The following is a 13,515-nucleotide window of genomic DNA, read 5'->3' on the forward strand; positions in this document are numbered from 1 at the left end:
CCGCGACAAGATGGCGGTTGTGGAGGCTTTCAAGACCCAGAGCCCCTTCACATTTGAAGAGATGCAGCTCACCGTATTCCAGGACTTATGCAAAGCCACACTGGACTGGAGGCGCTCAGTTCGCCGGGTGACACTAACCCTCCGGGAAGCCGGCATCAAGTACAGGTGGGGGCCAACCCACTCCCTCACTGCCACCAAAGGAGACAACACCTTCCAACTCACCTCGCCCGACGACTCCGGTGCCTTCCTGCACAACATGGGGCTAGCGCAAGCCACCCGTCCCAGCACCCGCGCTGGAAGCTCATGGGACGTTGCTAATATTGCTCCTTTTGTGCCCAGCTCCGCAGCAGGCACAGGTTGAACTCTATCGCCCTGGTGTCAGGACTTTCACTGTTGGGTCAGACCTAAGGGAGGACCCCACCGTTCATTGAACTACGACACACGCCACCGCAAGTTATAATTGTTATTTGCGTTCACCTCATTTATAATTTACTTAAGTTCCTCTGCCACCAACAGAGGGTCACCTGAGGCCATGTTTCTTTAAGGCCCCTGGAAGGGACCATAATATGTCTTTAGCTACTGGGGCCCACACAGGGGACCATATTTCAGACCGTCCCTACCCTCCCTCCCCAGCCAAGACGGATAGAATACTCCCTCATCCCAACTCAGGAAGGGGCCCCATCCATCCACTCAGTCGGGAGCCCAGACAAACTGACTTCCTACGGTGCAGACTGAAGGGGGAATCCCTATAGGCACACACCCCGAGAACATAACGGTTGCCTCATGCAGCTCAGGGAACATGACCACCGCTAGCACTACCCTAAAGCCCAGGCACTCGCCTAGCGGCAAGTACATAGGGCTGACTAGACGCTGGGAAGCTTCACCGCACCGTCAGGACCCCCACCCTGCTCCTACCACTTAATCTAAACTACTCACTGTTAAGCTAATATAAGAGACACGGTACTAGATGACACACAACCTCCCACACAACTCTGATACGACAGGCTGCAACGAGCCTCCAGAACTGTGGGCTCAATAAAAGCCTTCACATAATGTCCAGCAATAGCATACGCGCCAGCAAAGGCATATCATGCAACAACACGTATCATCACTCTCTTATGCTGTCCCTCTGCCACCGCTAATACAGCACTACCTGAAACACCTACCACACGCTAACACAACCCACGTACACCTGACTAGAACGACAGGAACTGCATGTCCAGCAGGTGACATAAAAAAGCTAAAGATATAGATAGACTAGTGTTGTCACGCATTGTATGTTTTAATGTTTCGAGTACTTACCTGTTTTAATTATTTACCTACTTGCAATATTTACTTCACTGTTATAAATGTTTAGTGCAGCCAGAATATTCACTTATGTACCTAAAATACTGCAGTAGTAGCACACAGCAAAGCATCTTAATTCACACACACGCAGACTTACTCGCAGAAACGCTCAACCCTTGTAAACCTGCTATATTGATCTCACCTGTATTTCATTTTATATCTTAAAATGTGCATATACTCTTGCCAATGTTAAGTCTGTAACTCTTTACATATACGTACGCTGTTGTGGCGCTTGTTAATGTACTGTACCTTCCTGCACTACAAAAATAAAGAATTTAAAATAGTAAAATACGTTCTTGGATCTTATTTCCATATTATATTACGATCCTATCTACCAAAAACCAATTTGTCATTTCAGTACTAGTCATCAGGTGAAAGAATAAATCACATTATTATACAACTCGTGCCCCATTACATGACAGTATATTCACAGGGAGGGCGTAACTTACCTGGATTGGGTGGGATAATACTCGCCTCCGTGTCCTTTATAAAATCATGACTTTACGTCATGAAATTAGTAAAATCTGGTAATTTTATTAAAGGACACGGAGGCTCCTATTATGCTAGTTCAAAGCTGCGTGATCCCTGAAGTGGAAAAATGAGAAATTGGTCGGAAATAACATTCTCGGAACGTAGATTCTCTGGACCAATCAGTTGCACGGAGGAGATCTTCTAGCCTTCCACTTAGAGAAACAGCTTTTGATGCCATAGCACCCCTTACAAAATGTGCTCCGTACGTGGAGGTATCAATGCCCGCCGACTCCATGATCCATTTAACGCATCGATATATGGTGATAGTAGAAACCGGATGGTGAGGTTGTCGGAGTGCCAGAAACAGATCTGGATACCGGGAATCACGAATCGAGACGGTCCTTGCCTCATATTCCTTGAGGCAGGCTACTGGACATAACTTAACGTTATGTGGAAGGGCTGGGTAGAAGACTGATGTAATGGATGTCTTCGTACGTCTCGATATGTTGAAGGAGACTCCTTCTGGTGTAATCGAGCGTGCCGTGAGGTCCAGTGCTCAACATCTGAGACAAGTTTACAGGAGATTAGACACAATAGCGTAACCAACTTGGTAGTGAGTTGCTTGATCGAGAGTTTCTCATTTCTTGGCCAATTTTTGAAAAGTCTGAGAACTAGGCCAACATCCCATAAGGCTGCATATTTAGGTCTTGGTGGGCGTGCAAACTTGATGCCACGTAGAAGTCGACACACCACTGGGTGCTTTCCTGCTTGGAGTCCATTCCAGCCTTGATGGCCTGCTGAGATCGCTGATCTATAAAAGTTGTAGATATGCCAGACCATAGTTGTAAAGTGAAGTCAGGAAACTCAGAACCTGACTCACATTTGCAGATATGGGATCCATGTGTTGTTCCATGCATCAACCATTCCATGCATTCCAGGCATGTAGGTACAACTTCCTTGTTCCTGGGGCCCAAGCTCCTGCCAGGAGGTCCAGAGTTGCCTGTGGAACATTTGGGATGTAATAGGGTCCCCTGATAGGAGATGTCCCTGAAGTAAAAGGGGGTGTGAGTTCCCGTCGGAATCCCGTATGAGGTCGGTTGTCACCGGTAGCAATCTCGGGAGATCTATGGACCAGGGTTGAGACGTCCAAAAGGGGGTTATGAGGTTCAGGGAGGTTTGGTGACGTCTGAGATGCAGTAGAGTTCGTGCGATGAGGGAGAAAGGAGGGAAAACGTAGTGGCGGGTTTTCGGCCATGGTTGGAGGAAAGCGTCCGTCGCCAGAGCTTCCGGATGTTGCAGTCCAGACAGAATTGCCAGAAATCTTTCGACAGTTCTACTAGTATTGTTGACCTCGTGCCCCCGAGGTGGTTGATATACCGGACCGCTTATATATTGTCCATGCGTAATAGAATGGAGCAGTTGGTCGATATACTTAAAAGACACTGTAGAGCAGGGGTGTCAAACTCAAATTCATCGGGGGCCGCATCAGCAGTTTGGTCACCCTCAAAGGGCCGGTTGTATCTGTAGGACTATGTGTCCACTCTTTATTATCATAAATTATTGTCACTGCATTCAATTATTACAGTTTTTTTGTAATAATGTAAGTAATAACTAGCTCTGAAAGCAGAAACATAGTCAGAATAATGGCAAGTAGATATTCAAATGTACAATTATTGTACAATTTATTGAAAAATGATTTTAGGTAACAGACATTTTTTTTTTAATCATACAAATATTGCCAAACACTGTTTATTACACATATGGCAAACACAAGGCATTAACTTTTTTTTAACTTTTCTGACTAGATGGCTGACATCGTTTTCCTGAGGTCAGTCCATCGATGTCTGGCGTTAGGTCTTGTGCTGTAGCAATCCGCAAAACAGCATGGAGGTTATCATCAGTGATGCGTGATCTGAGCTTGGTCTTGTTCAGATTCATGACTGAAAACATCTGTTCACATAGAGCGGTGCTCCCAAACATGGACAGAACACGTGCAGCTTGAAGTCGGAGCTGTGGCATCAAAGCAGACGGTAAAAGTCGTCGACTGTCGCATCCTGGAACTTCGCTTTCAGGCTGCTGTTGCACTGAAGTTCTATTAATTCCATTTGAAGGTGATGAGGTGCACTGTCATCATCGATGTTGAAGGGATTGGCAAAGCTGGTAAAGGTTAAGTTTTGTTCTTTAAAGTCAGAAAAGCGTCGATTAAATTCATCAATCAGCCGATTCACTTTGGTACCCAATCGAGCACATGAAAAAGTACCTGGGAATGAGGTTGAGATGCACTGGCAGATAGGAAAGTGGGCAAGACTGTCTTTTTCAAGCTGTGACTTCCATATGCGCCTCATACATTGAGGTTATGACTTGTTTGCGGCCCTGCAGCCTCAGATTCAGTTGGGCGAGATGCTCTGTTATGTCACACAACATGGCAAAATCGCACAGCCAGTTTGGATCTGACAGTTCTGACAAGGGCTTCCCTTTACTTTGCATAAAAAGAGTAATTTCTTCCAAAAGCTCAAAAAATCTCTTGAGAACGGTGCTCCTACTCAGCCACCTTACTTCTGTATGGTATGGCACATCTGTATGTTCCATGCCCACCTCCTTCAAAAATTGTTGGAACTGACGATGATTCAGACCCCGTGCACGCAGAAAATTCACTGTTTTCGTGACTGTGGACATTATGTTATCCAGTTGCAGAACCTTGCCACACAGAGCTTCTTGGTGGATAATGCAGTGATAAGTTATCAGCGGCGTGTGGCAATTACTTTTTTCATTTTCTCTTTTAACAGTCCAACCAAGCCATTTCTCTCTCCACACATTGCTGGAGCGCCATCAGTAGTAAGTCCCACCAACTTTTCCCAAGGTAATTTCATTTTATTTACGGATTCCTCCACTGCATTGAAGATGTCCCTCCCAGTTGTTGTCCCATACATGCATAACTGCATGCCTCTTCAGCCAACTTTGATTTAAGATTACAGGCTAGGTCCCTGACTCGGTCTGTGATGGTGTTTCTTGACAAGCTGACATTGTTAAAAGCCTGTCTCTGCTCAGGGCACACCTGTTCACATACCTTCAGCATACACTGCTTTACAAATGCACCTTCTGAAAAGCACTTTGAAGCTCCCGCAATTTCTTCAGCCACAAGATAGCTGGCTTTCACTGCTGCATCATTTTTTGCTGTCATTTTTGCAAAAATATTCCGTTGAGAATGCAGGCTACCTTTTAATTCTTGGACCTTTTGTTGCTTTTCCTGGTGGCTAAGGTTAGCAAATTTGGCTCCATGTTTGGTCTCAAAGTGCCGGCGTAAATTGTATTCCTTCATCACTGCCACTGCCTCATAGCAAATAAGACATACCGGCTTGTCTCCATTAATCACAAACATGTATTCACTTCCCCATCTCTCCTGAAATTGCCTTCCCTCTGCATCAACTTTTCTTTTCTTGGACATTTTTGGGTTATTTGATTGTAGTTTATGGTCCCTATATCACTGTAAAGTGACACAGAAGTGGTCAGTATATCCAAAGTTTACCACTCAGACTTTTAAGCAGAATAATAAGCAGACCCCCCCTAATAAGCAGACCCCTCCTCCCCACCCCACATACATCATATGTACTTATAGTACAGGAGAGAAGGGTTCAGGCAGCCGTTGGATCTGTCACATCACAGGATGGCATGTGCTCAATATAAAAACAAGTGGAGGTTTCCTGAATGCATGTAAAGTGGAGGTTTCCTGTGTAGAACGGCCGGCGCCGCTAGAGGGCAGACGTTCTCTGGCTTGTAGGCTGCCGCGCATGCGCTGAAGAGGCGGCTTTCTTGTGTCAAAAAAAGTGAGAATAAAAGGTGAAGGCTGGCGGCCGGCGGCGGCTACACGGGCCACATGACGAGGTCTGGCGGGCCGGATTCGGCCCGCGGGGCTTGTGTTTGACACCCGTGCTGTAGAGCAAACGATCCTGCTAGCAGTTCTAGGCAGTAGATATGTTGTTTCTGTTCCTCTAGGGACCATTTTCCTCCGGTGGAGATAGCTCCACAGCGCGCTCCCCAGCCGAGCATGCTTGCATCGTATTCCACTATGATGTCTGGGGTGGTTCCCGAAGATCGCTCGGCCGTTCCATGTTTCCATGTGTTGTAGCCACCACTTGAGTTCCTCTTTGGCGGTGCAGTCGAGAGGAACAGAGTCTGAGTATGAGTGCCCTGAGCGAAGGTATTTGGCTTTTAGTCGTTGGAGTGCCCTGTAGTGCAGAAGCCCAGGGAATATGGTTTGGATTGACGCGCAGAGGAGGCCGACAATCCTGGCCAGTTGTCTTAAGGTAAGAATGGGACATGCTAAAGTCCGCCTGATTTCCTTTTGATGGATTTGACTTTGGCTGTTGGGAGTAGGAGTGCTCCGTTCACAGCATTATTAGGGAATCCCAGGAATTCTATTGACTGAGTGGGTTTGGTGACCGACTTCTCCCAGTTGATTAGAAACCCCAGGTTTTCTAGTAGAGTCCTCGTCCACGAGAAATGTTTGAGGAGCAGATGAGGCTCTTGCGCCATTATGAGGATATCGTCCAGGTATATTATGAGTCGAACTCCTCTGCTGCGTAGGAGGGCGACCACTGGTTTCATGAGCTTCGTGAAGCACCATGGTGCCGACGATAGGCCGAACGGTAGGCATCTGAATCGCCATAAGGTCTCTTCCCATTGGAATTGTAGGAAGTTTTGGCACTCTTCGGCCATCGGAACCGTGAGGTACGGATCCTTCAAGTCGAGCTTGACCATCCAGTCCCCTGTAAGCAGGAGATCTCTTAGAGAGTGGATGCCTTCCATCTTGAAGTGGTGGTATGTGACAAACATGTTTAGGGGTCGTAGGTTGATGACTGGATGGACGCCTCCGCCCTTTTTGGGAATCAGGAAGAGGTTGCTTAAGAAACCCGGTGTGAGAGGGAGGACTTCTGCAATAGCGCCCTTGGAGGCTGAGGCTTGTACTTCTTGAGATATTAGGTATTGGTCGTGAGTGGGAAACACCATGCGGTTGGGGGGTTGTATTTGAACAGGGTAGTGTACAAAATCTATAGAGTATCCCTAAACAGTGTGAAGGATCCATGCATCTGCAGTGAGCTTGCGCCATGCAGTGACGAAATTACACAGTCTGCCCCCTACCATAGTTAGTGAAGCCAGATGTCGAGGTATAGAACTTACCATACAGGGAGTGCAGAATTATTAGGCAAGTTGTATTTTTGAGGATTAATTTTATTATTGAACAACAACCATGTTCTCAATGAACCCAAAAAACTCATTAATATCAAAGCTGAATATTTTTGGAAGTAGTTTTTAGTTTGTTTTTAGTTTTAGCTATTTTAGGGGGATATCTGGGTGTGCAGGTGACTATTACTGTGCAAAATTATTAGGCAACTTAACAAAAAACAAATATATACCCATTTGTACTTGGACGCGTGTGATGGAGCATTGTCCTGCATGAAAATCATGTTTTTCTTGAAGGATGCAGACTTCTTCCTGTACCACTGCTTGAAGAAGGTGTCTTCCAGAAACTGGCAGTAGGACTGGGAGTTGAGCTTGACTCCATCCTCAACCCGAAAAGGCCCCACAAGCTCATCTTTGATGATACCAGCCCAAACCAGTACTCCACCTCCACCTTGCTGGCGTCTGAGTCGGACTGGAGCTCTCTGCCCTTTACCTATCCAGCCACGGGCCCATCCATCTCGCCCATCAAGACTCACTCTCATTTCATCAGTCCATAAAACCTTAGAAAAATCAGTCTTGAGATATTTCTTGGCCCAGTCTTGACGTTTCAGCTTGTGTGTCTTGTTCAGTGGGGGCCGTCTTTCAGCCTTTCTTACCTTGGCCATGTCTCTGAGTATTGCACACCTTGTGCTTTTGGGCACTCCAGTGATGTTGCAGCTCTGAAATATGGCCAAACTGGTGGCAAGTGGCATCTTGGCAGCTGCACGCTTGACTTTTCTCAGTTCATGGGCAGTTATTTTGCGCCTTGGTTTCTCCACACGCTTCTTGCGACCCTGTTGACTATTTTGAATGAAACACTTGATTGTTCGATGATCACGCTTCAGAAGCTTTGCAATTTTAAGAGTGCTGCATCCCTCTGCAAGATATCTCACTATTTTTGACTTTTCTGAGCCTGTCAAGTCCTTCTTTTGACCCATTTTGCCAAAGGAAAGGAAGTTGCCTAATAATTATGCACACCTGATATAGGGTGTTGATGTCATTAGACCACACCCCTTCTCATTACAGAGATGCACATCACCTAATATGCTTAATTGGTAGTAGGCTTTCGAGCCTATACAGCTTGGAGTAAGACAACATGCATAAAGAGGATGATGTGGTCAAAATACTCATTTGCCTAATAATTCTGCACTCCCTGTAGGGTCGTCGGCCATAGGAAGAACCTCTGGGTCCCCGAGACTGCCATGGTCTGCCCCGGACTGGGAAGAACGGTGTGGTAGTTCTGGGTTCAGGTGTTGTAAGCCTGGACTGTATGGGGCCTCAGTAGTCCCGGTATGAACCCCGGGGTGCTCAGCTGGGCTGACGACCCCGATATCTGCCGGCCCCGCCAAAAACTCTCTGGTGGAACACTCGTTTCATGTTGGCCTGAGCTTTATCAAGTGCCGTAAAGGTGCCAACATATGTGCCTAGCTCTTTAACAAAAGTATCTCCAAGTAGGAGGGCTTTTGCCTGGGGTCCAGGCTCTGAAATAGCTAGCTTATTTTTATCAAGATTGCCTTGTGCCGTTCTGTGGCTACCGCCGTATTGGCGTTGCCCAGCAGGCATACGGCTCGCTGGATCCACCCCTGAGTGCCTCTAAATCCACCGGGGTACCACCTGTTATTGCGTCTTCGACCATGTCGAACATTTTTGCAATTGGCCCTAGGATATCCAGGACCTTGTCCTGGCAATTCCGCCAGGCAAAATCCAGGCCCTTCTTGGCTTTCCAGCCTGATTTCCCCAAGAATTGGGCAATTTTGGGGTCTACGTCCGGGGTGACGCATGCCATATCCGGAATAGTGGGGCGTGGGCTTTCCGCCCGGAGTTTGCTCCGTGCCACCTTGTCGAGTGGTTTTCTAATACGAGCAGCGATATATTTTGCAACGTGCTCTAGGGGATACCACTCCGAGGATCTCGGGTGTTGCAAGGTGTCGGGGTCAAAAGGTGGTTCGCCTTGCGGATCAACCAGGGCGGAGTCGTCTACTCCATCTTTGGAGTCTGCTCCTGCTCCTGTCATGGAGCTGTGCTCAGGGAGATAAAAAAATGGGGTCATAAGAGTCCTCCTCATCGGACTCGCTCTGTGCCTCCTCTTGCTCCGACTCAGATTCGGAGGATTCAATGAGGGCTCTAGCCCTTTTCCAATTCCTCACCGATTTTGCCCGGTGAGGGGCTCCTTGTTGTGGTTCAACCACATGATCTGTGACAGGATGTACCCTGTCCGTCTGTATTGTTTTGGAGGCATTTTAGTCCAGGTGGTGGGACTTTTTTGACGGCCTTACGCCCACTAGGGGCTACTGGATTATCCTCTGGGGGGTTAGAAGTGGAGGATTTCAATGCCTTGGTAATTGACAGTGAGATATTGACTGACATGGCCCCCATAGCGGTAAATATGGCCTGTGTCATAGCCGCGTCCAGGAGGGAATGCAACTCTTCAGAGTCCATTTGCTCCTGAAGCCCTTCAATCATTGCGTGGCCAGGAGGAAAGGATTAAATGACCGACAGATAAATATTTTTAGCCTTAACTGGGCACTACTATCTATGGAGTAGGAGTGTGACAGTTTAGCATCTAGCTAAATAAGCCAACAGCTGAAGAGGCACCAGCTATTTAAGTAATACAGCTTTAAGAGGCACCAGCTATTTAAGCAATACAGCTTTAAGAGGCACCAGCTATTTAAGCAATACAGCTTTAAGAGGCACCAGCTATTTAAGCAATACAGCTTTAAGAGGCACCAGCTATTTAAGCAATACAGCTTTAAGAGGCACCAGCTATTTAAGCAATACAGCTTTAAGAGGCACAAGTAAAACAATATGCAAAGCTGAGTAACAAGAAAAAACTAGGCACAGTTAGAGCAGTAGAGCAGGCTAGTAACACACACGTTCTCGCCCCCAGGTGAGCGTATTGGCCGCGTTAGGAAAAAGCGCGGCAAAACTACCAATCAAAACATGGCCGCCGCGATGCACACTCGCTATGTGCGCATGTGCGAGCGGCACTTAGCCGCGGCTAACGCCGAGAACCGCCGGGACCGCGGGGAACAGACCCGGTGCGAGGAGGGAGCCCCAGACTGAGGTCCCTTCAAAGCAGGATGGTAGAAAAGCCTGGGCAGAAGATAATCAAACTGACCAGGTGACTGAGGGAGGGGAGGGAAAAGGGAGCAACAAACACAGCAATGAAACAGTGATAAAAAACAAATAATTTACCACAGAAAAAAGGACAAATAAGGCATAGGCAATGCAACAAGGTTACATTAAGGCAAATGTACCAAACTAAACAGAGATAAATAGATAATTTTCCAAGTATGTAGAGAGATGTAAAATTGTACTTGGCTGAGGAGGCAGCAGCAAAAGAAAGAGGAGTGGCTTAAGGTCACATGGGACATTATTAGGATAGGGACACTCTCATTGGTTAATGTGTTATATATGGTTAACCCTTTGGGATAAATGATGTTATTTCAATTTTGTTGAATATTTACAGTATTTCTCTCTTTTGCTGCTAAGGAATAAAAGAAAGAGAATAGCATAATAGGAGCCTCCGTGTCCTTTAATAAAATTCCCATTGTGTGGGTTATACAACTCACTTGTGGTCCCTCTTAAAGCCTGGTTGCATTCTGCTAAGTGACAAATTATAGCAATCACTCTCCTTATGACACCTTTCCAATGCTCCATCTCGATCTGCATCAAGTCGTGTTGTCTTTGATCTATGGTTGTATTGGTTTGCAGTCTCCTCTGCAGCTCATGCCAGTTTATCATATTGTCATAATGCCCCTTTGAATATTCGTGTTCTTTTAAATGATGAGCTAGGTTCCTCCATGTACGGAAGCCACAGTTGCCTAAGGCATTGTCACGCTTCCCAAAAACAGTGCAGGCAAAACAGAACACTGAGTCAGTGCTCATCGAATATAATATCCATGATTGAAGAATTTTCTCCCCATTTTTCATGCTTCTCATGTAATTGTCATTTGTGAATCTTCAAGGTGGATTCTCAGAATATTGGGGGGAATACAATGTTTGTGAATTGCACTGGTTCTTTTTTTAACAATTTGACAGCGCACACTATCAGTCAGGACTGCTTGCCACTGCGCAGGATTATCAGCTATAATTACAGTGCTTGTGGTACCTTGAGTTGTAGAGGTAACCTCACTGTTGGGAAGTGGCGCAGACTCAATTTCTGTTCTGGATGCAGTGTCTTCCACTGTGAGAGATGCTATTGACGGTGTAGCTGGGGAAAAATAATGTTTTTATTAATATAATCCATCTGTTCTGTGGTGGAATCTCGGTAAAAATAAATTTAGTAGGCCGAGATTACCACGTGGCATGTGTACGTGCATATGCTGACGTATCGATCAGTTGGTTGCACGAGGCAAGATACGATCAGTAGTGTACGGAGCATGTGCAAGAATACAGGATGTAGTATTCCCCTCCTCCATTGTGCTGGACAAGCCATGCGGTCAAACAGGAAGTTAATTCTTATTTGGGTTGATTGGTTAAGAGAATGTGCGGGTGGAGCTTAATATGGGAGGAGTTATATGCCTATATAAGGAGCCTGCACTATTGTCCGGGGCTCAGAACTTGCTGTATTTTGGTGACATTAGTCCCTCTGAGTCCCGATCGGTGATCCAATAAAGAATCTCTTCCTTCCTGAAGAAACCTGTGTCCATCTCTCTGTGCTTGGCTTCCGTCAGTTTCTCCGGTATCATTTGGTGCATTGGCCGGGAAGCTCATCGTTCAACGGTAGCTGAGAGGCAGAGGCGTGAGACGGTCTATCTTTGCCCACGTTCTCTACGGCTGCACCCCTGAACTTCTGCGTGGACCTCCCTTCGTCTCGGCGCCACTGGGCCGTTGTCCAGGAGATCATCGGCCTCTACGTGAGAAGTGCTGGGGTGTCCCCGTCGATGAGTGTGAACTCAGGTTCAGGAACGAGGAGGTAAGACAACTGCTGTTTTAGACGGCAGGACCCACTAGGGGTATACCGATTGTGCGGTAGGCCCAAAGGGGATTTGAATCTGTGTATCTGCCCCCTCTGTCGGAGGGAAGGAGCGAAGGCGCACCGCTCGATCGAACGCTCTTTAGTCAGACCGTTTGATTTGGTTAGTCAGGCGGGGTCCTGGTGTAAATAGCCCTAGCCGGACACCGGTGTCTTGTCTAGACTAGCGTTCTAGGGTGTATATTATGTTCGCTAGGTCGGAGGGACCGGGAGACTAAGCGGCGCCTGTGTAAATTCGGTTCGCTAGTTCTCATCCTATCTGGGCTAAGTGGGAAGGCGTGTAAATTTGGAACCCACTAGACTTTTGATAGTGCGACTAAGAGGCGCCTGTGTAAATTCGGTTCTCTAGCTCGCTATATATATGTGGTGATTGGGCAGTGTGGCTAACCAAAACGGGTGTATATAGTTTTAGGTAGTCCATTCAAGGTACTGGCCAATAGTTTAGTTGGGAATTGTAAATGTGTTAACGATTGTTTTAGTAAAGTGTATATCTTGTTAGATAGCGCGAGCTCAGCCGTCTAGCGAGAGTGTTAATAGTGTGTTGCTGTATTATAGTGCACGGTACCATAACCCTGTATATTTACTGACACTGTATATAAGTACTAATCATTGTCGTCCATTGCATGTTTAACACCATAACCACTAATAATTGTATTGTGACCTTAACTTGTGCTTTGACCTATGCTAACCGTACTGTAACCGCTATTTGTAAAAGACGATGTTACTGGGGTGTGTTATAGACGGGTAATTCGTATATAGAGAATTATAGCGTGGGTGACTGTATAGTTACGCCAAAGGGCATAATATTGATTATATAGTGACTGGTGTAACAGCTGTGTGTGTACGGGAATTCCCTGAGTGTTTATTGTTATTGTGTACGTTTCACTTGGTAACCGTACCACGTGGTGCTGTTGCCAGAGGAAACGGGTGTGATTGTTGAATAGTACGTGTGTATAGTATTCGTTGTCGACGACGTTCCATTGTTAAGTATGGGTGCGTCGCAGTCAACGATTCCGGATCCCTTAGGTTGTATGGTGAAGAATTTTAAAAAGGGATTCAAAACTTGTGATTTTGGGGTTAAGATGTCTCCTGTGCGTTTAGTTACTTTGTGCACTAGGGAGTGGCCTACTTTGGTTGCGGCATGGCCGCCACGTGGCAGTTTGGATCTAACTCTGGTACAGCGCTTACACGTGGCTGTATCAGGTAGGCCTGAACTTTACGGCCAGTTTCCTTATATTGACTGTTGGAGACAGGCCGTAAATGACTCGCCAAAATGGCTCCAGACATGCCACGAGGAGCAGTGTCGCCTCATGGTAGCTAGGACTTGTTCGTCCACTAGGACTGGTGTTAGGCCCATTTTGGACACGCCCCCTGAGTCCGAGATCCCTTTGCCGCCCCCTTACTTTCCGTTAAGAAGAAGTGACGCAAACGTAGGAAGTCCTGCAGCCCTCCCCTCATTACCCCCATCCACTTCCGCTTCCTCTTCCAGTACAGGATCC

At 46.7% G+C, this 13,515-nt stretch overlaps 1 pseudogene; it reads right to left on the reverse strand.

Annotated features, from left to right (window-relative positions):
- Positions 1–3,606: 3,606 nt before the first annotated feature.
- On the reverse strand, positions 3,607–5,263 carry LOC134611989 (general transcription factor II-I repeat domain-containing protein 2-like; annotated as a pseudogene).
- Between the last annotated feature and the right edge of the window lie 8,252 nt (positions 5,264–13,515).

This window comes from Pelobates fuscus, chromosome 5, assembly GCF_036172605.1.
Source record: "Pelobates fuscus isolate aPelFus1 chromosome 5, aPelFus1.pri, whole genome shotgun sequence".
NCBI classification, from domain to species: domain Eukaryota; kingdom Metazoa; phylum Chordata; class Amphibia; order Anura; family Pelobatidae; genus Pelobates; species Pelobates fuscus.